General features: G+C 44.7%; 1 long non-coding RNA gene across 1 annotated transcript; it reads right to left on the bottom strand.

Moving 5' to 3' along the window:
* Positions 1–15,640: 15,640 nt before the first annotated feature.
* On the bottom strand, positions 15,641–27,065 carry LOC309561985. The gene is made up of 3 exons (XR_014225611.1): positions 26,986–27,065; positions 18,869–18,976; positions 15,641–15,740 (listed from the first exon to the last, which is right to left on the bottom strand). It is a non-coding gene; the product is annotated as an uncharacterized lncRNA (long non-coding RNA).
* Between the last annotated feature and the right edge of the window lie 846 nt (positions 27,066–27,911).

Raw genomic sequence — 27,911 nt, 5'->3', positions numbered from 1 at the left:
ATAATTAATTACGATAGAGAATATACTATAGCACACTATTCCTAACTAGCGAACTAACTAACTATATTAAATAACTAACTATCTGAACTAACTAACTGTGTTATAGATAACCAATGATTCTCTTTATAAAAGATATATTCCTGTGTCTTATTTAACTCTTTTGTCTCAAATATTTCTATAGCTATTTTTGACTGAATAGCTACTGACCTACTGACTTTAAGTAATAAACTCTGGACACGAGAACAACTGGACAAAAACGACATTCACAATCCTATTACAGGATGTTACCTATGCCAAGCTCTCAGTAAAGAGAACATGTGAAAATAGCATAAGTACTGGCGTCTGTTATAAAGCCAAATTAATAAAATAATTCTACAACTCTGTACATAAAGCAACCCTGAACTCTTCAATCTGTACACAGCACACTCCTGAACTCTGCACTCTTTACACAGTGCACTCCTGAACCCTGCATGTTGTATGTAGCATATTCCTGAGCTCTGCACTCTGTACACAGCACACTCCTGAACCCTGCACTCTGTACACAGCACACTCCTGAACTCTGCACTCTGTACACAGTGCACCCCTGAACCCTGCACTTTGCTGTATACAGAGTGCAGTGCTCAGGGATATGCTACATACAAAGTGCAGGGTTCAGGAGTGCACTGTTTACAGAGTTCAGGAGTTTGCTGTGTACAGATTGCAGGGTTCAGGAGTGTGCTGTGTACAGAGTGCAGAGCTCAGGGATTTGCTACATACACACTCCTGAACCTTGCAATCTGTACACAGCAAACTCCTTAACTCTGTACTCTGTACACAGTGCACTCCTGAACCCTGCACTTTATACGTAGCATATTCCTGAGCTCTGTACACAGCACACTCCTGAACTCTGCACTCTGTACACAGTGCACTCCTGAACCCTGCACTTTGTATGTAGCATATCCCTGAGCTCTGCACTCTGTACACAGCACACTCCTGAACTCTGCACTCTGTACACAGCACACTCCTGAACTCTGCACCCTGTACACAGTGCACTCCTGAACCCTGCACTTTGTATGTGGCATATCCCTGAGCTCTGCACTCTGTACACAGCACACTCCTGAACTCTGCACTCTGTACACAGTGCACTCCTGAACTCTGCACTCTGTACACAGCACACTCCTGAACTCTGCATTCTGTACACAGTGCACTCCTGAACCCTGCACTTTGTATGTAGCATATCCCTGAGCTCTGCACTCTGTACACAGCACACTCCTGAACTCTGCACTCTGTACACAGCACACTCCTGAACTCTGCACTCTGTATACAGCACACTCCTGAACTCTGCACTCTGTACACAGTGCACTCCTGAACCCTGCACTTTGTATGTATCATATCCCTTAGCTCTGCACTCTGTACGGAGTGCACTACAGATACAACTGTCCCTTTAATCCCCTCCAATGAACTCAAAAGCTGACTATAGGAGGATTGAAATTCAGCCAGTTTTGCAAGGATTGGCTGAATTACGATCCGAGTGTGGCCATCCCTGCTCAACAGAAGTCGATAAAAGGGACATGTTGGAAAACAGCGGGAGCCACCGTCATAATACAAGGCCCCGGGGGAGTGGATTCCACCATCCACCTCATTTGTGTGGATGGAAGAATATTTTCATTTTATTTTACTCAGCATTGAAATATCCATCTATGACGACCTAACTAGAGGAAAAAAGAAAAAGAATTTGACTAAAATTGAGCTCCCGATCTCATTGCTACTGAGACCTTTAGGCACTTGACAGTAATTATTGTAGTACTAATGGGATAATAAAATGAAACTGTCAAGGCAATTTGTTTAACCTCTCAGTAAGTGAGTTAATCACCCGTGTAGTGTTTAAACACATATTCATTACATGGGAATGATTATGGGCTTGACAGACACTGTAATGTAATAAGTGCTTGTTAAAAGCCGCAGCAGAGGGTGAGTCATAAAATACCTTCAGCAGCTTTTAACAGAACCCCATCCTTAGGACTACATAGGCTGCCATTACTCAACTCTCATTTCCCACTTCTGGGCCAGAAGATTTCACCCCTTAACCACTTCAGCCCCGGAAGGATTTACCCCCCTTCCTCACCAGGCCCTATTTTGCGATTCTGCACTGTGTTACTTTAGCGAACAATTGCGCGGTCATGCGACGCTGTACCCAAATTAAATTTACGTCCTTTTCTTCCCACAAACAGAGCTTTCTTTTGGTGGTATTTGATCACCTGTGCGATTTTTATTTTTTGTGCTATAAACAAAAAAAGAGCAACAATTCTAAAAGAAAAAACAATATTTTTCACATTCTGCTATATAACATTCCCAATAAAAAAAAAAATGTAAAAATCTAAATTTTTTAACATTTTAGGCCAATTTGTTTTCTGCTACATATTTTTGGTAAAACAAAAATGGCAATAAGCGTATTTTGATTGGTTTGCGCAAAAGTTATCGCATCTACAAACTACGGAAAAGATTTATGTCATTTTTATTGTTTTTTTTTACTAGTAATGGCGGCAATCTGCGATTTTTAGTGGGATTGCGACATTGCAGCGGACAGCTTGGACCCCTAGCTGACATTTTTGGGGGGACCAGTGACATTACTACAGTAATCAGTGCTAAAAATATGCATGGTTAGAGTAATAATGACACTGGCAGGGAAGGGGTTAACATTGTGGGTGATCAAAGGGTTAAATGTTTACCTAGGGGGAGTGTTTCTAACTGTGGCTTGGCTTGTGAAATGACCATAGATACATGTGATCCTATATAGAAGGATCACAGGAGCTCTGTGATCATTCCAGAGAGAAGAACGGTCAGCTGTGTTTACAACAGCCGACCGTTCTTCTCTCTTAGCGGGGAGCGATCGCGGGTGTCAGGCGGAAATCGGAGCCGTCTGCCCCGTGCATCGGAGTCCCCGCTGACGAGTGGGGGCAGGAGCGCTCCAGCAGCGGAGTGCGCTCACCCCCTAGCTACCTGCATGCAACCGACGTAGGTCTACACTGAATTATGCAGGAGTAAAAGGCGGCGGGCGGTCCAAAAGTGGTTAAATGTGCTTTGTACTTTGGATTTATTAAATACTACACTTAGAGGCACTCTACTATTTCTCTCTTTATTTCATATGGACCTGTGAGCTGGCTTCACTGTGAAGGAGATGCCTTAGCCCTAGTGTGGAATACTGACTTTTTACAGTCTACTATTGACTCCTTGAACCATCCATGGTTTATTTATATTTATTTTACTTGCATTTTAATTGTATTTTAATTAATTGTACCGGTTATTATCATTTGATTTACCTGTGCGCCAGCTTTCTATGTATATGTATAGCAACTCAAATAACCACTCGTTACAACCAAGGTATGCAGAATACCATCTCTGAATGCACAACACATCGACCCATCGAAGACCACCTTGGGTGCCACTCCTGTCAGCTAAGAACAGGAAACTGAGTCTACAATTCGCACAGGCTCACCAAGATTGGACAATAGAAGATTGGGAAAAAGTTGCCTGGTCTGATGAGTCTTGATTTCATCTGCGACATTCAGATGGTAGGGTCAGAATTTGGGGTAACCAGCATGAAAGCATGGATCCACCCTGCCTTGTATCAACGGTTCACGCTGGTGGTGGTGGTGTAATGGTGTGGGGCATATTTTCTTGGCACACTATGGGTCCCTTAGTACCAACTGAGCATTGTAAATACCTCTTTCTGGTTGGGTAATTAGCTTAGGCCAGGGGAGACAAACCTTGGCACTCCAGATGTTTTGGAATTACATTTGCCATGATGCTCAACCACACTGTAGAGTGCATGAGCATCATGGGAAATGTAGTTCCAAAACATCTGGGGTGCCAAGGTTTGCCATCACTGGCCTAGGCTAATGACATCATGCACAGCTCTCTCACTCTCATGAAAGCTTGCCACCAAGGGAAGATGAGTGAGTCATAGGAGAGTTGCAGAGCTGGAGGGGGCTGGATTAGGGCGGAGAGAACAGGAGACTGCAGAGATCCATGAGTATTCATCAAGAGAAGAGAAATGTGCAGGCAAGCAATGGTGTGAATGTGTCTGTAAAGTGAGTACACCCCCAACTTTTTGTAAATATATTAATATATCTTTTCATGTGACAACGCTGAAAAAATTACACTTTGCTACAATGTAAAGTAGTGAGTGTACAGCTTGTATAACAGTGTAAATTTGCTGTCCACTCAAAATAACTCAACACACAGCCATTAATGTCTAAACTGCTGGCAACAAAAGTGAGTACACCCCTAAGTGCAAATGTCCAAATTGGGCCCAATCAGCCATTTTCCCTCCCTGGTGTCATGTGACTCATTAGTGTTACAAGGTCTCAGGTGTGAATTGGGAGCAGGTGTTAAATTTGGTGTTATCGCTCTCACTTCATCATACTGGTCACTGGAAGTTCAACATGGCACCTCATGGCAAAGAACTCGCTGAGGATCTGAAAAAAAAGAATTGTTGCTCTACATAAAGATGGCCTAGGCTATAAGAAGATTGCCAAGACCCTGAAACTGAGCTGCAGCACGGTGGCCAAGCCCATACAGTGGTTTAACAGGACAGGTTCTCAGTGTCATATCCAGAGGTTGTCTTTGGGAAATAGACATATAAATGCTGCCAGCATTGCTGCAGAGGTTGAAGGGGTGGGGGGTCAGTCTGTCAGTGCTCAGACCATACGCCGCACACTGCATCAAATTGGTCTGCATGGCTGTCATCTCAAAAGGAAGACTCTTATAAAGATGATGCACAAGAAAGCCCGCAAACAGTTTGCTGAAGACAAGAAGACTAAGGACATGAATTACTGGAACCAAGTCCTGTGGTCTGAGACCAAGATAAATGTATTTGGTTCAGATGGTGTCAAGCGTGTGTGGCGGTAACCAGGTGAGGAGTACAAAGACAAGTGTGTACTGCCTACAGTCAAGCATGGTGGTGGGAGTGTCATGGTCTGGGGTTGCATGAGTGCTGCTGGCACTGGGGTGCTACAGTTCATTGAGGGAACCATGAATGCCAACATGTACTGTGACAAGAAAAAAAAATATATACTAAGAGTAGGTTCCTTAGTTGGCCTCTACAGAAATTACACTCTCGAGGGTATCTGAAAAGGCACCTATTGATCCCAATAGAGAAAATCTGAAACAAACTTGGGAATGTGGATTGGATGGATCCAAAAGATGGGGATTCAAAACCAATTCACCAGAAAGAGGTGATCAAAAATAGGTGCCAATGATACATTGAAAATAATAATAACCGAGGTGTTTGAAATGGTGAAAAATAGAACAACGTTTATTTAGGCACTTGTGCCTGGTGAAGGAACACATAACATATGTGAAAACAGAACATGATAAAATCAATTAAAACCACATAAAAACAATGGATATGCAGCAACTGTACCCAAAAACATTAATGAAGTATTATAATGCACAGCATGTGGTGAAATCACCTGTTGAATGAAACAACATAGAAAAACTCGGCTATTATGGGGATGTTTGCACAGCGGAAGATAATTCTAGGAAATAGGAATGGTGGGGCTGTAGCGCTGTGTCAACTACCCAATGGAGTAGAGTGAAATCCTCTGGGAAAAGTCCAAAATCAATATTCAACAATGCAGGATTGTCCTGTCATGGACTATATCACTGTGGCATGATAGACAAGCAAGGATTTAAACAGGGATGATGTTGAATTGCAGTGAATGGTGATATCACTGAAGATGCTGGCAGCCGAGAAAAACAGTGCACTTCTCTCCAATGGCAGCCGTCGGGTCTGGTGCATGAGATATCACCTGTCCCCTGGGTGATGCACTAACAGACCATGTGGTGTGCGGGGATGAACAGTAATGAAGTCCTCCGTACTGGGCTGAGGAGAGGCGGTATGCACCGTTGTAAATGTGGGCTATGTAGGAATAAAGTTCATACCTCCATATGCGGTGGCAAGACCCCTCCGGCTTCAACAGTCCTCCGTCGGCGTCTTCCCCTCTGTACTTGGCTCAAGCCTCGCTCTGAGTAGCGACGAATGGGTCCGTGGATGTCGGCCCTACATCACATCCGGTGTGGCGAGCAGTACGCTGGGGGAGCCTAAGTTGAGCCAGTGATGGAGGGGTCGAGAGTGCCCCGAGGAGGTGGGTTTAGTTGGTGCAATCCAAGTAACGCTGGAGCTGACTAGTTTCACCGACCAGACGTCGGTTTCATCAGAGCTGGACTGTGGACAGAGATGTACTGTGACAAACTGAAGCAGAGCATGATCCCCTCCCTTCGGAGAGGCAGTATTCCAACATGATAACAACCCCAAACACACCTCCAAGACAACCACTGCCTTGCTAAAGAAGCTGAGGGTAAAGGTGATGGACTGGCCAAGCATGTCTCCAAACCTGAACCCTATTGAGCATCGGTGGGGCATCCTAAAATGGAAGGTGGAGGAGCGCAAGGTCTCTAACATCCACCAGCTCCGTGATGTCATCATGGAGGAGTAGAAAAGGACTCCAGTGGCAACCTCTAAAGCTCTGGTGAACTCCATGCCCAAGAGGGTTAATAATGGTGGCCACACAAAATATTGACACTTTGGGCCTAATTTGAACATTTTCTTTACTTAGGGGTGTACTCAGTTTTGTTGCCAGCGGTTTAGACATTAATGGCTGTGTGTTGAGTTATTTTGAGGGGACAGCAAATTTACACTGTTATACAAGCTGTACACTCACTACTTTACATTGTAGCAAAGTGTCATTTCTTCAGTGTTGTCACATGGAAATATATAACAAAATATTTACAAAAATGTGAGGGGTGTACTCACTTTTGTGAGATACTGTATGTGTGTGTGTCTGTGTAAATCCAGGAAGTGAACAGGCAGCGGCTTCAGCTGCCCACAGTTAAAATGGCTGTGACCAGACTTCATGGAGGGAGATTTCTGCAGCATCTTTGACAAGTACAGAATCACAGCTCACTAGATTGCTTTAAAAAAGGCCTGGATTCTCACCTAGGTGTACATACTATAAATGAGTACTAATATTTATAGGTAAAGTTGATCCAGGGAATATCCGATTGCCTCTCGGGGGATCAGGAAGGAATTTTTCTTTCCCCTGCTGTAGCAAATTGGATCATGCTTTGCTGGGGTTTTTTCGCCTTCCTCTGGATCAACTGCGGGTATTGGATTGTGTATATGGGATTGTATGGTTAGGTTTTCAATACTGTTTTTTTTTTTCTTTTATTGGTTGAGCCAGATGGAATTGTGTCTTTTTTCAACCTGACTAACTATGTAACTATGTAACAGTATATAGAAAATAGTGTAGTGCGCTCAACAAGAATAAGAGATGAAAATAAATTCATATCTAAATAATCCAAATTGTTGGTGATTCCCACACAATATGAAAAACCTTTAAATGAAGGTGTAATGAAAAAATATTGTACAAATAAACATATAAACAGGCATGTTATCCATAACACATATAGGATGAGTAAAGTCCTCAGATCATCCACACTGATCCCAAAACAGCCAAAGAATGAACTTCAATGAATCAGGAGATATTCAATCCAGTCATTAATGAATCAATATATCCTTATATGTGAAGTAGAGGGAGTAGCCCCTTACCAGATAATGTTGCAATGTGAGCCTTAATCGTGAACAAGCACTTTCCACACGTGAATAAAGTGAAAGATCACCCAAGTGTTAGTGCAAACTTCCTACCAGAAGTATGAAGAGGGTAGACATAAACAATGTTGATATATGGATGCGCCCAGTGAAAGGTGTCCAATGGCGGTTCCAATACGTGGACTTAGGGATTCCTCCACTACACCTTATCCAACTTGCAAATGTGGCTGGTAATAATAGTCTCTAGTGTAACACCCCCCATGGTGGAAAAAAATATAAGGTTCCAATGGTGCATTATCCTTTAAAAAAAACTTTATTAAAAATAAAAAACACACTTACATGGCTAAGGAGAAACTAAGCATAAACAATGGTTCCAAGATGCAAAAATGTGGCCGCCTGCAGTGCGGACCCTGTGGCGTGACGGCGTGGCTGCTCCCCCCAACGCGTTTCTCCTTATCAGGCGTCAGCTGGGACCGGAGTACGATTATGTAACAGTATATAGAAATGAATATGCAATGTGGTTGGAGAGAAGCTTCAGAATGGAAAATAGGTCTTTATTACAAATTATGTGAGCAGACTGCAATTCCTCTTTAAGACCCAGCTATTTTTTTCATAAATAGACTCTTAAGTTACACTCAGGAAAAGTTTTCTTTTAATTACTTCAAGTCCAAACTGAGTTATAACTTCATAGTAAGAGGACACGTGGAGGCCAGCAAAGGATCATGGGAGTTGGAGAAATGTTATCAAAACCAAGAACTCAGACTAGTTTATCCACAGGTAGATTTATTAACATGAATAGGTTCATAATATAAGCACTAAGAAAACTTTATAAATAAACAAAATCAACAGTAAGCTTTAAAAGATTACCAACCTTTAAACCAGTGGCCTTCAAACTATGGCCCTCCAATTTTTCGGGAACTACAATTCCCATCATGCCTATTCATGTCTGTGAATGTCAGAGTTTTACAATGCCTCATGGGATGTGTAGTTCCGCTGGAGGGCCGTAGTTTGAGGATCCTTAAACGCTTCATACAAGAAGGAATGCATGTCAAAATAAATATATCCAAAAGATAGAATCAACAATTATCAAAAATCCATTAACTTACAAAGAGCACAATTTATTACCCCTTGTATAAAGCTTGGTATTTGCACATCTTTGTAAACAGTAGTGCCATATTAAATACATTAGTTCTGATGATAATAAGATAAGTCTGTTGCTGTGCATCATTACTTTGGAGTAAAGTTCTTATCAAGTCCTCCATACTGCATTCACAAATGACACCACAGTGCCCCGTGCCTTTAAGTGGTAAGGACAAACTCTTCTGTCCCTTTAAATACAGCTGACACAGAGTTTCACACAGCTTATCTCAGTGCAGTTTTACCATCAGCTACATAGCATAACCAGCAAACTTGCCATTTAGCTAGGATCAGTAGAGCGTTTGCCCGCATCCTCCACCAATTGTGGGGTTCAGCTTCAAGAGGAGAGCTTGCAGAACCCGGAATGTCAAGTTGGTGTAAGGGCTTCCTGCCCATATTTATTGGTCAGCGTTACAGTAAAACAATAAAAATTCCTTCATAAGGGTAAGAATCAGTCCAAAATGAAAGTCCAGCAGAAACAGTTGCTAAGCCTCCAGGCTAATAAATAGACCCCATTGGGTTTGCTTAAGACCTGAAGACATGTTTCCTTGCAGCCTGATTGATTCCTTTCCCAGGAACAATTCATTAGCTTTGGGAAAAACAAATTATACTCCAGGTGGGGAACAAGGTGTGGCCAGTGAATAACTTCTCGCATCCTGCTAAAGACCTTTTACTACCACCCATTTATCTTATGAACCGCAAATTCCTATGTGGCAGATACACCCCATCCGCAACTAACAGGGGCTTTTTGTCACACATTGTAATGTCCATAGCTTTGTCTCCATTGTTAAGTTTAAGCAGTAATGTCATTCAATAGTACAGATGTTAAACCATAAACATGGCATAGTCACTTCATGCAACAGTTGAAAAATTGCATTTATCCCTTATAGATCACGGGAAAAGAAATAGTCAATGACCATTCATGCACTAAAAAGCTGGCCATACACCAGTAGAATTTTGTTCAAAACATTTTCATTTTTGAATTGTTTGTTCTTTTTCCTGATGATTAGTGGGGTCAAATCAATTAACTTTTTCAGCTGTAGTGACCAAAAAAGTTTTGCAGCTGGATGGAAATTTTTTTCTTGACTGAATGATATTCTAATGAATGAATGATATCCTAATGTGAATGTGGTTTTAGCGCAGAAAAAAAATAATAAATATTGTGCTGGGCTTGTTCTAGGCACAGAAAAAAACTGTTTCATACATCTGAGGTTCTGTTCAAGTAGCAGGTCTAGAACTCCATTTTCAGGGCTTTCATCAAAAATTTAGATGACTCAATGATGGCATCGTTAAATGCCCCGACCAACAATTTTTTCTAAATTTCCATACGAACATTCAAATGAAATTCTGCTGGTGCGTGGCAAGCTCTAATCTTCAGCGAGGTGCAAGAAGAATACAACATCACATTACTCCTATTGATTAACTACAACTCTGGTAGAGTTCACCAACCAGCTATAAGCAGAAATGAAAAAAAAAAACTCTGGCCATTACTTGTGCCGTCCTGAGATGAAGTTGCCCACAATCTCACCATACAGATTAAAATTTAAACACAATTAACCTTCCTACCGGTATCCCAGAGTGTGGCTCGGGGTTAATTTTCAGTACCTAAAGCGGTAACCCCCGAGTCACACTCAGGAATACCCCAGAATCTTACTTTCCTTGCGATCCCTCGCTGTTCTCCCCATCGTCGTCGCACTCTCTCCCCACTCTGTGCTCGGCAGATGCCGGCACTTTCCTTCCGGTTCCCTTCCCTGCGAGCGTTGCGACGCAGGAGGGAGGAACCGGCGGCAAATTCAAAAATGTAAATACACACATGAGATGATACAAAGCTGTGATCCTAACGGATTACACTGTATCATCCCAATTCACCACAGCATTTCACCTGGTGACTTGCTTTGTGCCTGGAAAATAGAGAACGGCCATGGGGTCCAAAAAGCGTTCTTTTAGCGCAAAAGCGCTTTTAGACGAACTGGAAAACAGCGACAGCGAAACTGAGTTACTTGAAGAACTGAGCGATAGCGATTGGTGGGAAAATTCGTCATCAGGTACGGAAAGTGAGGACAGCGACGATTCTGATGTCTCTTTCTGGCACATAGATTGGGGAATTGGGGAAGAATATCAAATGATTCTTCAGAATTTCCAACGGAGCGATGGGCCAGAAAGAGACATCGGAATCGTCACTGTCCTCACTTTCCGTACCTGATGACGAATTTTCCCACAAACCGCTATCGCTCAGTTCTTCATGTAACTCAGTTTTGCTGTCACTGTTTTCCAGTTTGTCTAAAAGTGCTTTTGCGCAAAAAGAACATTTTTTGGACGCCATGGCCGTTCTCTATTGTCCAGGCACAAAGATATGGAAAATCACAGGCAGGGCACTGGAAAAGTCACCAGGTAAAATCCTGTGGTGAAATGGCTTGATACAGTGTAATCCGTTAGCATCACAGCTTTGTATCATCTCATTTGGTGTATTTACATTTTTGAATTTGCCGCCGGTTCCACCCCCCCCTGCGTCGCAACGCTCGCAGGGAAGGGAACCAGAAGACAGGTGCCGGCATCGGCCGAGCACACAGCGGGAGGACAGCGGTGGGGGTGAGGTGAGAGTTTTAAAATATAAAACAACAGATTTCCATGCACAACAATGTACCGCTTTTAGCACAGAAATCCTGACATAATCAGACCGCCAGGGAGGTTAAGGCATTTACTGGAGGTACAGTAGCTACAGAAAAAACAAAAAAAACAAACCTGAATTCTGGAGAAAAAAAAAGCTTCTCTCTCTAGAAGATAAAATCTAGATAAGCCTATTAATAAATTAGAAGCATATTCCATAATAAAACCAATTCTGACGAGGAATGCTGGCAAAAAAAAACCGTGCAGGCATTCAATAGGCAGCTGGAAGAAATCGGTTGCAGTGGAGGTTGCATGCAACCGATAACCCAAGATTAGGCAATTCCTCTCAACAAATAAATATTTTACAGTTAAGTAAACCCTAAAGGATGTTTTTCTGTCTGAATCCTACATTTTTATACATACCGAAGTATTGCTACAATACTTTTAAGTGTGTTTTACAATATTCAAAAAAAATGAAATATACTGTAGGTCTATAAATATCAAGTAATATCCAGTTATTTTGTGCTAAATTGTTCAGCTTGGAAGTTTAGTGGTTCCCAAAGTCTTTTGAAGGCACTTAGTAAACAAAATAAAAATAAAAAAATATTGAACATTTCATCCAAAGGAGTTCAATTTTCAAATGACTTTGGTCATCCTCTATGGCTTGTAATCATACAGCATCTCCTGGATTGCTCTTCATTGGGAAGTGATTGAGAGTGATCATTGGGAGGATGTGTCTCCATCATGTGATTCTCCTCAGTGGTCCCTTTATTGGTGGAGAGCCTAGACAGAAAGACAGACAATAAAAAGCACCAATGCTGTGAGTTTGAAACCAACAACCAGAAATGTCCATCCCATACCCTGGAACATACAGTATTTTAGGTAGGACTAGAGAAAGCTTGCCCCCACTATACCCATAGACTGAACGGTTTCCATTTTTGACCCAGATCACACTGATTTTACTCTTCAAGGAAACCTTTGCTTTTATATACACTGCTCAAAAAAAATTAAAGGAACACTTTGAAAACACATCAGATCTCAATGGGGAAAAATATCATGCTGGATATCTATACGGATATGGACTGGGTAATGTGTTAGGATCTATGCTGGTATGGACTGGGTAATGTGTTAGGATCTATACTGGTATGGACTGGGTAATGTGTTAGGATCTATACTGGTATGGACTGGGCAATGTGTTAGGATCTATACTGGTATGGACTGGGTAATGTGTTAGGATCTATATGGATATGGACTGGGTAATGTGTTAGGATCTATACTGGTATGGACTGGGTAATGTGTTAGGATCTATACTGGTATGGACTGGGCAATGTGTTAGGATCTATACTGGTATGGACTGGGTAATGTGTTAGGATCTATACTGGTATGGACTGGGTAATGTGTTAGGATCTATATGGATATGGACTGGGTAATGTGTTAGGATCTATACTGGTATGGACTGGGTAATGTGTTAGGATCTATACTGGTATGTACTGGGCAATGTGTTAGGATCTATACTGTTATGGACTGGGTAATGTGTTAGGATCTATACTGGTATGGACTGGGTAATGTCTTAGGATCTATACTGGTATGGACTGGGTAATGTGTTAGGATCTATACTGGTATGGACTGGGTAATGTGTTAGGGTCTATACTGGTATGGACTGGGTAATGTGTTAGGATCTATACTGGTATGGACTGGGTAATGTGTTAGGATCTATACTGGTATGGACTGGGTAATGTGTTAGGAGCTATACTGATGTGGACTGGGTAATGTGTTAGGATCTATACTGGTATGGACTGGACAATGTGTTAGGATCTATACTGGTATGGACTGGGCAATGTGTTAGAAACAAAAGGATGCCACATCATTTGATGGAAATGAAAATTATCACCCTGAGGGATGAATTCAAAGACACCCCGAAAATTAAAGTGAAAAAATTATGCAGCAGGCTAGTCCATTTTACTTAAATTTCATTGCAGCAACTCAGAATGGTACTCAGTAGTTTGTATGGCCCCCACGTATTTGTATGCATGCCTGACAATGTTGGGGCATGCTCCTAATGAGACGACAGATGGTGTCCTGGGGTATTTCCTCCCAGATCTGGACCAGGGCATCACTGAGCTCCTGAAAAGACTGAGGTGCAACCGGGCGGCTTCGAATGGACTGAAACATAAATGTCCCAGTCCCAGAGGTGTTCTATTGGATTTAGGTCAGGCGAGCGTGCGGGCAATTCAATGGTATCAATTCCTTCATCCTCCAGGAATTGGCTGCATACTCTCGCCGCATGAGACCGGACATTGTCGTGCACCAGGAGGAACCCAGGACCCACTCCACCATTGTAGGGTCTGACAATGGGTCCAAGGATTTCATCCTGATAACTAATGGCAGTCAGGGTGCCATCGTCTACCCTGTAGAGTTCTGTGTGTCCCTCCATGGATATGCCTCCCCAGACCATCACTGACCCACCACCAAATCAGTCAGGCTGAACGATGTTACAAGCACTGTTGTAACTGCCTGTCTCCTGGAATCTCCTCAATGCTCTTGAGACGGTGCTGGAAGACACAGCAAACCTTCTGGCAATGACACGTATTGATGTGCCATCCTGGAGGAGTTGGACTGCCTGTGCAACCTCTATAGGGCCCAGGTATTGCCTCATGCTACCAGTAGTGACACTGACCCTAGCCAAATACAAAACTAGTGAAAAACAGTCAGAAAAGAGGAGTAGGGAAAAAAGTCAGTGGTCTCCATCTGTAAAACCATTCCTATTTTGGAGGTTGTCTCATTGTTGCTCATCTAGTGCACCTGTTGTTAATTTCATCAACACCAAAGCAGCTGAAACTGATTAAAAAACCCCTCTGCTACTTAACTGACCGGATCAATATCCCAGGAGTTGAATTGAGTTGATGCTATATTCTGATTAATATGTGCTCCTTTAATTTTTTTGAGCAGTGAACTTTTCTGTCCAAGTTGATGTCCTAAGCATGGGTAGAACATAATCCACTTCACAAACAGCATTAATTCAGTATCTTGAAGTTTCCACTGCGCCAAATCGGGAATTTTCCAGTTTTACTTCCAAGTTATTTAATATTATTTTTAATTTACAAGGGTAATCTGGTGGGCCTAGTTATCTGACTGACTTCAGAGCATTCAGCAAAGATGATAGGAGCCCCACATAATGGCCACAGTAGATATGCTGAACAGGAAACTTAGTGCAGAGATCCTAACAATAGAGTCAAGACAAAAACAATATTTGTTATGGAGATATTATATATATATATATATAGATATATATATATTTTTTTTATATTAGGGATAGACCGATTATCGGCAAGGCCGATATATCCGGGGCCTATATGCACTTTCCCCGATATATCGGTATCGGCCCCAGAACTGGCCGATATTGCCGATATTTTTGTGACGTCATTCTGCCTTCTTAGGCCACCTCCCTCACCTTGGACAGCCTCGTCTGGAGTCGGGACTAGTCTCGCGGGTGTGTATCACAGCCATACACCCACCCACAGCAGCCCGGTGCCAGCCAGCCACCCACATCCACAGGTCCTGTACCAGCCAGGCAGCCACAGGCACTGTACCAGCGAGCCACCCACAGACCCTGTACCAGCCAGCCACCCACAGGCCTTGTACCAGCCAGCCAGCCACCCAGAGGCCCTGTACCTGCCAGCCACCCACCACAGGGTGCCAGCCAGCCAGCCACCCACAGGCCCTATACCTGCCAGCCACCCACAGCCCCTGTGCCAGCCACCCACCCACCACAGGGTGCTAGCCAGCCAGCCATTCACCACAGGGTGCCAGCAAGCCAGCCACCCACCACAGGGTGCCAGACAGCCAGCCCCCCACCACAGGGTGCAAGCCAGCCAGCCATTAAGCATTAAAGAAAAATTAACATGTTCAGTGTGACCAAAATATCGGTATCGGAATTTTGTGGAACTTCCCTCTCACGCTACAACATGTAGGAGAAGGCCTGCAGAGGGAGGGTGGTTCTAGAATCAAGGAACATCCTGGTTGTAGTTTCACAAGCTCAGATTTGGGTAATTTAGAAGGTGAGGATACCAGCAATTATATAGATTAGGCTAGCAAGAGAATCATGGGCAAAGCATAAATGCCATAAGGAGAATCGGAGTAAGAGGAGAGCCTGAACCTACTTAAATCAAAATGTTCATGATGTACCCAACCTTTATTTTTTAGCTAAGTAGCCCTTTGGATGTTTACTTTGAGCCTGTATGTTCTATGGCAACACATGTAAAGCAATAAGGAACCACTTGAAAAGTAGAAACTCTAGAGTACTTACAGCAGACACAGGCGAGGAGGCACAGAAAGGCATGTACAACCAGAAACATCACAAACGTAGCCAAGAGGTACCCTATCTTCTGAAGATCTATTACACTGTCTATAAAACATGAATAAAAAAGTATTAGAGATATTCTATTTATTTATAATAAATATGTTCTGCCACAATCCTAACTAAATGTGATTTGCAGCTTTTGACTACATGATCTCCAGACCCCTGGGGGACAAACAGGAAAAGAAGAGTCACTAGAACTCCATAATAAAACACACTTAAGGTGGTTTTAAAGGCTCAAGGGTTCTTACCTTCATGCATTCTATTCTATTCCATGCATGGAGGTAGAAAACATGGTAGAAAACATGTACTGTGACATACTGAAGCAACATGATCCCTTCCCTTCGGAGACTGGGCCGCAGGGCAGTATTCCAACATGATAACGACCCCAAACACACCTACAAGACGACCACTGCCTTGCTAAAGAAGCTGAGGGTAAAGGTGATGGACTGGCCAAGCATGTCTCCAGACCTAAACCCTATTGAGCATTTGTGGGACATCCTCAAATGGAAGGTGGAGGAGCGCAAGGACTCTTACATTCACCAGCTCCATGATGTCCTTATGGAGGAGTGGAAGAGGACTCCAGTGGCAACCCGTGAAGCTCTGGTGAACTCCATGCCCAAGAGGGTTAAGGCAGTGCTGGAAAACAATGGTGGCCAAACAAAATATTGACACTTTGGGCCCAATTTGGACATTTTCACTTAGGGGTGTACTCACTTTTGTTGCCAGCGGTTTAGACATTACTGGCTGTGTGTTGAGTTATTTTGAGGGGACAGCAAATTTACACTGTTATACAAGCTGTACATTCACTACTTTACATTGTAGCAAAGTGTCATTTCTTCAGTGTTGTCACATGAAAAGATATCATAAAATATTTACAAAAATGTGAGGGGTGTACTCACTTTTGTGAGATACTGTATATCTAAACCCGAGAACAAAATTATATATTATGGCAGCTTATAAGTCCTTATAGTTGGTGGCTGCATTCATCTTCTACAAAATACATTTCCCTATGCCAAGAAGATGAGGAGAAGAGGAGAAATGTGTAGCCTAAATCAGGAGAGCAGCCAGATATACAGTACAGTGAGTGAGCGTTGTCACCCTAGGACAGGAAATGTGTTACTGGAAAGATCACCAGGAGAAAATTCAAAAAAAGCCTGAAATATAAGAAAATAAATGCAACCACCACATCTAAGGACTGGTAAACTGAGATATATTACATTATTGTTTTGGAGTTTAGATACAATTCATGTAGTGGAATAGTGAAAATGGCTCTGGGACCAAACTAGCTAAACATAATTGAATTAAAAATTCCTACTCCAGAAAAAAAAAAAAAAAAAAACTTTTAAGTTCTGGATTATGTAGAGCAGAGACAAGAGTAAAGAGAAAATTGAGTGAAGGAATGGCATGTTTTGCTGGGGAAATGGAATATAAAAGTGGACCGGTTGCATTGCCCTGCCATGACAAAGCTTTGAAATGTGTCTAACAGGATGGACATGCTTAATGTGATAAATACTTCCTATGAAAGACGGCTACAGCGTGGTCTTAAAATGCAGAGAGGGCGTACATGGATGCCCTCCCATTCTCACTTTGCCCGCGTGCCCATGGGGTCTGTGATTTCCGAGTCCTTGGGACTCAGCTGATCACTTATCGGGTAAAGGGCCAATCACAGCAGGCCCTTTACCACGTGATCAGCTGTCAGCCAATGACAGCTGATCACGGAAGTAAACAGAAGCCGGTCACCGTTTTTTTTTTTACCTTACGAAGAAAAGAAAGCTGTTAACCGGCATCTGTTGGAGGGACATCGGTCCCCTTAGTGCCCACCAGTGTCACTAATCAGTGCCCACCAGTGCCATCCATCAGTGCCCATCAGTACTGCTAATCAGTGCCACCAATCAGTGCCCATCAGTGTCTCATCATCATAGTTCCATAGTTGGAGAGGTTGAAAAAAAGACACCAGTATATTCAGTTCAACCTGTGGTGACTTATCAGTGCTGCCTATCAGTGTCGCCTACCAGTGCCTATCAGTGCCCATTAGTTCCACCTATCAGTGCCCATTAGTTCCACCTATCAGTGCCCATTAGCGCAACCTATCAGTGCCTATCAGTGCCATCCATTAGTGTAGCCTCATTAGTGCCTGTTGATCATTGCCCACCAGTGCCACCTCACCAGTGCCTATCAGTGCCACCTATTAGTACCCATTAGTGTGACCCATCAGTGTTGCCTCATCGGTGCCTCCTGATCAGTGCCACCTCATCATAGTTACATAGTTGGTGAGGTTGAAAAAAAGACACCAGTCCATTTAGTTCAACCTGTGGTGACTTATCAGTGCTGCTTATCAGTGCTGCCTACCAGTGTCTATCAGTGCCCATTAGTTCCACCTATCAGTGCCCATTAGTGCAACCTATCAGTGCCTATCAGTGCCATCCATCAGTGTAGCCTCATTAGTGCCTCTTGATCATTGCCCACCAGTGCCACCTCATCAGTGCCTATCAGTGCCACCTCATCAGTGCCCACTAGTGCCACTTTTCTGTCAAAAATTCCAATGACGTTATTTTTGGTGAGTGTACACCAGGAATAATTGGAGATTTCAACCATTTGGTGTTTTCTCACAACACCGGCAGCCTATACAATCCGGTAGATGCGATAGTTCGTGCAGATTGTTAGTTCGCCCACTAGTTGTCACCGCCTTGGAGGCGGTCATATTTTTGGTTACTAGCAGGTGGGCTAACAATCTCCACCAATTATAGCATGCACGGGAGCGTAAAGGTTGTTGTGTGAAAACACCAAGTGGTCGAAATCTCCAATTATTCCTGGTGTACACTCACCGGAAATAACGTCGTTGGAGATTGCGGCAGACCACCGCCTCATCAGTGCAGCCTATCAGTGCAGCCTATCAGTGCCGCCTTATCAGCGCACATCAGTGAAGGAGAAAAATTACCTGTTTGCAAAATTTTATAACAAAATAAAAAAAAGTTGTTTTTTTTTCAAAATGTTTGGTCTTTTTTGTTTGTTTAGCAAAGCTCTATTTGTGTGATAAAAAATCATATACATTTCAAATGGGTACAGTGTTGCATGACAATGCAATTGTAATTCATGACAGTGTTAAAAGCTGAAAATTGGCCTGGGGGTGAAAGTGCCCAGTAGGTGAGTGGTTTAATTGTTTGGTGACTTACATGTAACGCAGTAATGGGTAACTATACACGTAGTAAAGGCCACCTCCGTTGGGCGTGCTAAGTACAACAGACATTTCCATAATTTCTGCAACTGTTCACATTCAAGACCTGGAATTTAATACAAAGAAAACAGTTTTGATAATCATGAAAGAACAGACCCATAGCTCACAGAAGTTATATATTCTAGTATTCAGATATAAAAAAGTGTTAAATCTGTCCTCCAGCCTTCCCTTCAGACTTGCAAAGTTGTGCAGGCTCCTTTTCTCTAGTGGCTTACCCTGATCTCACTGCACACTGTCAGCTTCTCACTGATCTCACTGCACACTGTCAGCTTCTCACAGTGTGCACTAGAAGCTAACATAAGTAAGATAGAGGCCACCTCATTTCCTCAATGGAGGTCATCCAGCATCATCTAGCTATTTCCCCGCAGCCTGAATTTCCCTGGCCTGCCCCTTTCATTCATTCGATTTTGAGGTTTTGAATAGGCTGAGGTTTTCGAGGCTCATCATTATATGTGGGCGTTACCTAGGGTGTTTTTCATGCGAATAGAGCCCGTTTAAGCGTGCCCACTCCTCTAAACATCAACTTGCCTTCATACTGAGGTGGTCCCTCCTGGCAAAGTACTTTTTCTCAGTGTTGATGATGACAATGGCCTTTTCCACACATCTCTGGCCCAGTGGTTATTGGGGGGTCTTTGGGTTGAGGGCTTATTGGAATCTGTAAGCCCCCTTTAACAACAAGGGGGCCCCCAGATACTACCCCGATATGAATATAATAAAAGTAAACAAAGCTGTATGCCGAAACGCATAAGATGTTTTTAATATTGACCTTTATGTAGCAAATAAAGATTTTCATGGGATTCTGGAGTTGCCGACTACATCTTTCTTGGAGCTGCATTTTCAATGGCTGGAGGCCATTTGAGCCAGAGCACCCAGTGAAGGGCTCCACCCAGGGAAGCCATCAGAAATTTTGGGGCCCCTTACACAGCTTTAGGCCTGGCCCCCCCCCCCTCCCCCCCCTGGGCCTAAACACCCACATTCGCCAGGGCCCACCCACTGGCTGTCCCATCTAATCCACCCACTGGCCCTCCCTCCAAGTCCTTCAGTGTACCACTTTTATTTTAACACTCTTGCAACTTAATATATAAAAATGAATCCAATCCAGGAAAGAGATGCCTCCATATATTCAGAAAAGAGACAGTCACAGCACAGGCCCACATCCAGCAACATTATCAATCAATTTACCATTGTGATGTCTAACAAATTGTCCCCAGACCAGTCCATAGTGAGTACTAAGCAGTCCTGCAGGCTACACGCGATTGAGCTGGGACTGGCATGGCGACTGGCATGGTGCCCAAACCAGCATCCGGTCTGCAGGGAGAGGCGGAGTGCAAATTATATCACTCCACCTTCCCATTGCATCCGGCACTAAGTGAGCTACATCGGCTCACTCTGTGCCCACCCTGCTTTAGCAATTCCTGGTTACTACAGAAGAAACAACTTGGTCTCGTTGGTTGGGCCCCAGGCAGCCGGGCCCTCAGGACACATGGGCCCATTACATGTGTATTGGCTGTCCCGACTCCACCCTTTATCTATGAGGTGTGTTCCCTGTTGTGAGCACTCTTTGTGCTTTGCTTTCCAAAATAAAATAGTTTTTTTTTCTCTCCCTATGATCAAAAGATGTGTAAAACCTTGCTTTTTTGCCATACATGGTTGTCCCCCTCTTGTGTCTTCCAAATTAAAAATGTCTGTCTTTCATAGCTGGTGGAGAACCACAAGTCCTATAATTCTACAATGTTCAAACAACCCCCCCACAGTGATCCTGAAGCCTCATCATCTACAGGGCACCAAGTTTGCTGCAAATTCCCCTAACCCCTCCACAATCCCAATGCCCCTGTCAGGGCACTACCAACGTCATTGCTAATCAGCGAATTCGCGCATTGGCGCGAACACGCATGCGTGCCCGATCACGGGCGAACGCAGTCCGAAATGTGCGTGCGCCAATGCGCACGCGCATACGCAAGTGCATAATGGCGCTTGGCGCTAAACGGCCTATTTAAAGCCAGCAATCTCAACAACAAGTTGCTGGATGATCAACAGCCTCCCGTGTTCCCTGTGCCTTGTAACCTGCTGATCGTGATTCCCTGTTACCGACCCGGACTGTCTGACGTTGTTTCTCCTGGCTCCTGACCCCTTGGCTTACTCCTGGTTTCCTGTCGTCTGCTCCTATACTTGACCTCGGCTTGGCTCTTGACTTCTCTACAGCATACTCCCAGTCTGTTCCTGTTTGCATCCTGCTACTGCCTGGCTTGCCAAAGTGTTCCGGACCTGCTTGGAACTTCACAACAAACTTTGTTCCTGCTTCCATCTGGTCATCCCAACCGGCAACCCGTGCAACTTCGGGCACAGCACTCCCTGTCCCACTTCCAGGGGTGCTCTGCACCTAGCCGCAAGGGGGAGCCCTCTCTACACTCCGGCTTCGGATCAGGTACGTGACAGTATCATCCAGCCATGACAGAAGCCGAGGGAGGTGTCTCCCCTTTGGAAGCTTTATGTCAACAAGTAACAGCATTAACCCAAGCGGTTAAGAACCTCCAAGATGGTTACTTCCAGATAGAAGGTCGCCTCCAGAACCTGTCAGCACCATCTTTGCCGGCAACCCCTGGTCCATCCGCTGCAGTCTCCGCCTCCGCTCCTTCAGCTTCGGGACCCTCAGCACCTGCTGTGATGGCTCCTCCCCCTGAGCCAAGGGTACCCACTCCGGAACGTTTCTCTGGTGACCGCAAGAAGTTCAAGTCATTTAAAAACGCTTGTCTGCTATATCTGGCTCTACAGCCTAGAACCTTTGCCTCAGAGACAGTTAAAGTGGGGTTTGTTATTTCCTTATTATCCGATGAACCCCAATCATGGGCCCACCATCTGTTGGAACAGAAAGACCCTGCCTTGAACTCTATAGACCTTTTCTTTGCTTCTATGGGTCAATTGTATGATGACCCACAACGCACGGCCACTGCCGAGGCTACCCTCCACAAGTTACAGCAAGGCCGACGCCCTGTGGAGGACTATACCGTGGACTTTCGTAGGTGGGCTGCAGACACGGGTTGGAATGAGGCCGCCCTCAAATATCAGTATCGGCTAGGCCTTTCCGAGACCCTTAAGGATGAACTCGCAAGAATAGAGACCCCCACCACATTGGAAGGTCTCATTCAGCTTTCTATTCAGCTGGACAGACGTTTACGGGATCGTCGGTCGGAACGTGCACAATTATTTCAGCCATCTTGGATGCTGCCCAAAGTTCCGCCAACTCCGGCACCGCTGCCCACGGCTGCCAGTCCGATTCCTTCTGACGAACCGATGCAGATTGGGGCGGTCCGCGCAGCTTTAACTCCTGCTGAACGACTTCGTCGCCGGCAAGCAAACCTGTGCCTTTACTGTGGAGGAGATGGACACTTCCTTCCCAACTGCCCGGTGAGACCAAGTAAGGCTCCTTCTCCTAGCTGCATGCATCTCCAGATTCCGGGACCTTCCCCAACTCACCTAGTCCTCTCTGTGTCTTTACAGGTTTCGGAAGGGGAAGTCAAGCTGCCCGCCATCATTGACTCCGGAGCTTGCAGTTGCTTCCTGGATATCTCTCTAGCAAAGGCCCTTCATATCCCACTTCAGACTAAAGGCCATAAACTAGAGATCCACCTTGCAGATGGCACCACGCCCAGATCAGGGCCCATTACTCAGGAAACCCTACCCATCCTTTCCACAACTGGCCCCAACCATCAGGAATTCCTTCACTTTGATGTTCTTCCTTCACCCATGTTTCCCATAATTTTGGGAATTCCTTGGTTACGGGCACATAACCCACAGATAGACTGGCTCAAAGGGGAGGTTTCCTTCAAATCAATGTACTGCCTCCAACACTGTATGCCACCTGGAATCCCGCAGTCTACAAGCTGTCTCTCCATTCCACCTGTCTCTAATGCCAGCCAAGAGGTCCCTTCAGTTTATCACGACTTTCTGGATGTCTTTGACAAGAAAAAAGCGGACGCACTACCACCTCACCGTCCCTATGATTGCCCAATTGAACTGTTGCCCGGTGCAGAAATTCCCTTTGGGCGTATCTTTCCACTTTCTGAAACAGAGCTTGAAGCCTTACGTCAATATATTGATGAGAACCTCAAGAAGGGATTTATTCGTCCTTCTTCTTCCCCGGCAGGAGCTGGGATCTTCTTCGTGGAGAAGAAGGATCACACTCTCAGGCCATGTGTGGATTATAGGGACCTAAATAAAATTACCATTAAAAATCGGTACCCTCTTCCCCTCGTTCCCGAACTCTTTCAAAGGTTCCGTACCGCCCGAGTTTTCACTAAACTAGACTTGCGAGGGGCCTACAACCTGGTACGGATCCGCGAGGGCGACGAGTGGAAAACTGCCTTTCGAACCCACTTCGGGCACTACGAATACCTTGTCATGCCCTTCGGGCTGTGCAACGCCCCGGCCACTTTTCAACACCTAGTGAATGATATCTTCAGATAATTTTTGGACAACTTTCTCATTGTTTACTTGGATGATATCCTTATTTTTTCTGCCACCCTGGAACTGCACAGAATGCATGTAAGGAAGGTACTGGCTACTCTAAGGAAACACGGACTTTATGCAAAATCAGAAAAGTGCGAATTCGAAAAATCGTCTATACAATTCCTGGGCTTGATCATCTCAACAGATGGAGTGGCAATGGATCCTCAAAAAGTATCTGCCATCCTGGAGTGGCTTGCTCCCACAGACAAGAAAGGCATCCAAAGGTTTGTGGGTTTTGCAAACTTCTACCGGAGGTTCATCAAAGACTTTTCTCGCATTATTGCTCCTATTACCCAAATGACCCGGCAACACACCCGTTTTCAATGGTCCTCAGCAGCTCAGATGGCATTTGACAAGCTCAAAGCCCTGTTTACCTGTGCCCCTGTGTTACAACATCCAGATCCAGCCTTGCCTTACGTCCTAGAGGTCGATGCTTCAGAAGTGGCCACAGGAGCAGTTCTCTCCCAACGCCAAGGACCCAAGGCAATGCTTCACCCAGTTGCTTTTTTCTCCCGGAAGCTCAGCCAACCTGAAAGGAATTACGATGTGGGTGATCGGGAACTGTTGGCCATTAAGGCTGCTTTTGAAGAATGGCGGTATCTGTTAGAAGGTGCAGCACATCCGATAATGATATTCACCGACCACAAAAATCTTGAATATCTCAGATCGGCCAAACGTTTGAGACCTCGACAAGCCAGATGGGCATTATTTTTCTCAAGATTCAATTTTCATCTCACGTACCGTCCGGGCTCCAAAAACGGGAAGGCGGACGCTCTCTCACGGATGTTCCCTGAAACCCCTGTGGATACCACCCCCAGCACTATCCTGTCCTCCCAAAATTTTCTCCTAATGCAACCAGACCTTAGGTCTACCCTGGAATCAGCCTCTGCCCAATGTTTTGTTCCTGAGATCCCTTCACTCGAGAAAGGAGGAAAACTTTTTTGGCACAAGGACAAGATCTTTGTACCTCAGGAAACCAGACTCGCAGTCTTTAAAGCATGCCACGATCACCAACTAGCTGGCCACTTCGTGGGTCCGCAAAACTCTGGAACTAATCCAACAAGCCTATTGGTGGCCAAACTTAAGGCAGGACTGTCAAAATTACGTGAGCTCCTGTACTACCTGCCTTCGTAACAAGGGCAGCCACGTCCAAGCCTGGGGTCTACTAAGACCACTTCCTGTCCCAAGTCGGCCATGGGAAATGTTGTCTATGGACTTCATAGTAGATCTACCCTCTTCAGACGGATTCTCCACAATCATGGTGGTGGTGGATCGCCTATCAAAAATGGCCCACTTCTTGCCCATGATAGGTACTCCTTCGGCCATGGACACGGCACACACTTTTGTGAAAGAGATCCTAAGGCTACATGGTCTACCCGGCAGTATCGTGTCCGATCGTGGGGTACAATTTACCTCCAAATTCTGGAGGGCGCTCTGTAAGGTCTTAAACATCCAGGTCTGCTTGTCTTCAGCTTACCACCCTCAAACTAATGGCCAAACTGAAAGAACTAACCAGACATTGGAGCAATACCTCCGCTGCTTTTCTACCTATTCCCAGGACAACTGGGCAGTCTTACTGCCATGTGCGGAATTCGCTTATAACAACTACATCCATGCCTCCACTCGTCAGTCTCCATTCTGGGCGAACTACGGATTCCACCCATCTTCTCTGCCTACACCTATGCCCGAAGCTACTGTACCTGCCGTCCAAGACAGGGTAGCCCTTATACAAGAAAACTTCCTACTCTTACAGGAAACCTTGCAAAAAGCACAAATGGATTACAAGGAATTCTATGACAAGAGGAAGAAGGACAGTCCAGCTCTGAAGGTAGGAGACAAAGTGTGGCTCTCCACAGTGAACCTTAAGTTGTCCTGCCCATCCAGAAAGCTGGGTCCGAAGTTCATTGGCCCCTTTTCGATCAAAAGGATGATCAATCCTGTGGCCTTTGAACTTTGTCTTCCAAACACATACAGGATTCACCCAGTCTTCCACGTCTCCCTGCTAAAGCCTGCAAATCCTGGCCCCTTTCCTGGAAGAGATGACTTGCCTCCACCTCCTGTTACGGTAGATGGAGAAACTGAATATGAGATTGAATCCATCTTGGATTGCCGGAAAAGAGGAAGGCAGGTTCAGTACCTGATAAAATGGAAAGGCTATGCACCTGAGGAGAGTTCGTGGGAACCGGCGAAGAACATACACGCTCCCAGACTCCTGCGAGTATTCTTCAACAGATTCCCTGAAAAGCGATCTTACTTGGGCATCCGGAGGCTGCCCCTCGGGGGGGGGGGGGCACTGTCAGGGCACTACCAACGTCATTGCTAATCAGCGAATTCGCGCATTGGCGCGAACACGCATGCGCGCCCGATCACGGGCGAACGCAGTCCGAAATGTGCGTGCGCCAATGCGCACGCGCATACGCAAGTGCGTAATAGCGCTTGGCGCTAAACGGCCTATTTAAAGCCAGCAATCTCAACAACAAGTTGCTGGATGATCAACAGCCTCCCGTGTTCCCTGTGCCTTGTAACCTGCTGATCGTGATTCCCTGTTGCCGACCCGGACTGTCTGACGTTGTTTCTCCTGGCTCCTGACCCCTTGGCTTACTCCTGGTTTCCTGTCGTCTGCTCCTATACTTGACCTCGGCTTGGCTCTTGACTTCTCTACAGCATACTCCCAGTCTGTTCCTGTTTGCATCCTGCTACTGCCTGGCTTGCCAAAGTGTTCCGGACCTGCTTGGAACTTCACAACAAACTTTGTTCCTGCTTCCATCTGGTCATCCTAACCGGCAACCCGTGCAACTTCGGGCACAGCACTCCCTGTCCCACTTCCAGGGGTGCTCTGCACCTAGCCGCAAGGGGGAGCCCTCTCTACACTCCGGCTTCGGATCAGGTACGTGACAGCCCCCCTCCCCCCATGGTGACACCCAGCCCTATCCAGAGCCTTCCAGCTTTTCCATACATATTTGACATTCCCATATTTTTATTGTGTAAGTAGAAACTTAATGCTTTACTGTGTGAGCATGAAAGGCTTTGGAAGATTTACCAAGCCTTGGTCTCCAAAAGGTGGAGAACCTCTGACTTAAGGCCTGTACGCATGATAAGAAAATCTGTAGGGAAAATTCGTCCGGCGACCAATCTGCCGATTTTCGGATTGTTAGTATGGTGCTTTCGACAGCTAACTCCCACTTTTCGGCCAAAAAAATCCTTATGTGCAGGCTATAAGATTTTTATCGTCCGTCAACACAACGTCCAAGTTTCGTCCCATTAGTACAGTTTTCGAAGGAAAAAAATCTTAAGAGCAAGACTAGGCATGGTCAGAGATGAAAGAACACATACATAGCAATCCAACACATGACATCACTTCTGAAGTCGAATTCTGTCATACGGGAAATTTTGTATGAAAATAACCTCTTCACTTTCCACATCAGACTAGCATGCCACAAAAAACGGACGACAGATCGTTCGATAATCTGATCGTGTGTACGGGGCTTTACACTATTACAGTACAACACTTTGTTACCACCAAGATTCCTATAAAGATCAGTAACTCACCTATAAATGTCAAACACACCAAGTGTGTGTAGTCAACAGCCAGGACAACCAAACAGACAATGGCAATGGCAAGGAAGACTGGATCGTATTCATATACTGTGAAAATAAAGATAAATCATATAAAGCGTTTAATAGTAATTATATTAAGCAGAGAATAATAGGCATCACACAGATATATTCCAGTTCAGATTAAAACATCATTCATTTGTTTCTGTCTCCAAGGTCTATTTAGCAAGGACCAGACTGGCAAACGTCTAATTGTGGAATTTGCCAAAAGGGGTTCCAGTTTCTAAAAGCACCATCCTGGCTGATCTACATAACCATGGGCACCTCTGATAACATAACACCCATTTAAAGGACAACTTAAAGGATAAGTTCATGAAAGATGAAAAGGTGAATTAACTTGACATATCCTGGGCACACCTCCGGACAACCACAATACACAGGAGTGGAGTAAGTATCCATCATAAAGCTCACAATGACTGGTGCCCATTGGTCAGAGCAACCAAATGTTGACAAATGAGAAGCACAGCTGAGGCTTCTTCCAGTAAGGTGTCCCAGAAGAAAGAAGCATTTCCTATCAGCGTGGTCACAAAATCGTTCTAACTAATGGGGTCTAAACAATGGGGTCCAGAGGGATGGCCAGAATACTTGGAGTTTGTTCAACTTTCATTTTTCATTAAAATGTGAAATAAAATTATCACATTATCAGGGCAATTCTGACACAAGTTTGAGGTCACTCTTCTGTGTGTGGAGAGGTTGGTGCAGGTGGATGAGGATTGAGCAGCTGGATGACGTTGGTGCAGGTGAATAAGGTAGGTGCAGGTGAATGAGATATGTGCAGGTGGATAAGGTAGTTTCAGGTAGATGAAGCTGGTGCAGGTGGATAAGGTTGATGCAGGTGGATGAGGTTTGCGAAGGTAGAT

This window comes from Pelophylax lessonae (assembly GCF_965119305.1).
Source record: "Pelophylax lessonae genome assembly, chromosome: 1".
Taxonomy (NCBI): domain Eukaryota; kingdom Metazoa; phylum Chordata; class Amphibia; order Anura; family Ranidae; genus Pelophylax; species Pelophylax lessonae.
This window is presented reverse-complemented; position numbering and strand designations above follow the sequence as displayed.